The sequence below is a fragment of the Camelina sativa genome, chromosome 5 (assembly GCF_000633955.1).
Source record: "Camelina sativa cultivar DH55 chromosome 5, Cs, whole genome shotgun sequence".
Classification (NCBI taxonomy): domain Eukaryota; kingdom Viridiplantae; phylum Streptophyta; class Magnoliopsida; order Brassicales; family Brassicaceae; genus Camelina; species Camelina sativa.
In genome coordinates this window covers 26,810,621-26,811,539 of record NC_025689.1, presented here as the reverse complement: position 1 = coordinate 26,811,539, position 919 = coordinate 26,810,621, and positions in this window count along the sequence as shown.

Sequence of the window (919 nt, the reverse complement as noted above, 5' to 3'; positions counted from 1 at the left end):
CTCCTGTAGTAACCTGCCAATCCAAGAAAACTCCTGATCTCTGTGGCATTCTGCGGTCTAGGCCAATCCCTGATAGCCTGAATCTTCTCTAGATCTACTGAAACCCCCTCAACAGAAACAATGTGACCCAGAAAGCCCATCTCACGCTGCCAAAAACTGCACTTGCTCAACTTAGCAAACAACTTCTGCTCCCGCAGCTTCTCCATAACTGCCCTCAAATGCACTGCATGCTCCTCAGGACTCTTAGAATAAACCAGGATATCGTCAATGAAAATGATGACAGACACATCCAGAAACTCCTGAAACACACTGTTCATCAATCTCATAAACGCTGCTTGCGCGTTAGTCAACCAGAAAGGCATCACCACAAACTCATAATGCCCATACCTAGTCCTGAAAGCAGTCTTCCTCACATCTGCCTCATCTATCGGTATCTGATGATAACCCGACGCCAGGTCTACCTTAGAGAACCAAGTAGCACCCCTCAACTGATCTAGCAACTCATCAATCCTAGGAAGAGGATACTTGTTCTTCACAGTGACCCGGTTCAAACCCCGATAATCAATGCACAACCTGAAACTCCCATCCTTCTTCTTCTTCATTTTGCTCTGATACCAAAATGAAACGACTGACCTTTTTTTTTTTTAAATAATAAATAATAAATATAATATAATAAAATAAACTACAGCTAGTGGTCCCATACCCACTAGCCACCTAACCACAAACACATTCAATAGCGGAAATAACCAACCAATATTCAATAATAATCCAATAATAAAATATAACCATATTCCAACATAATCAATATCCAAAACAACAGGAATCATAGAACCAGCAACCTAGCAATGTTCTAAATGACCCAACCTTAGCAACCTAGCAATGCCAGACAACATAAAACCGATTCCCTAGAACATCCTCC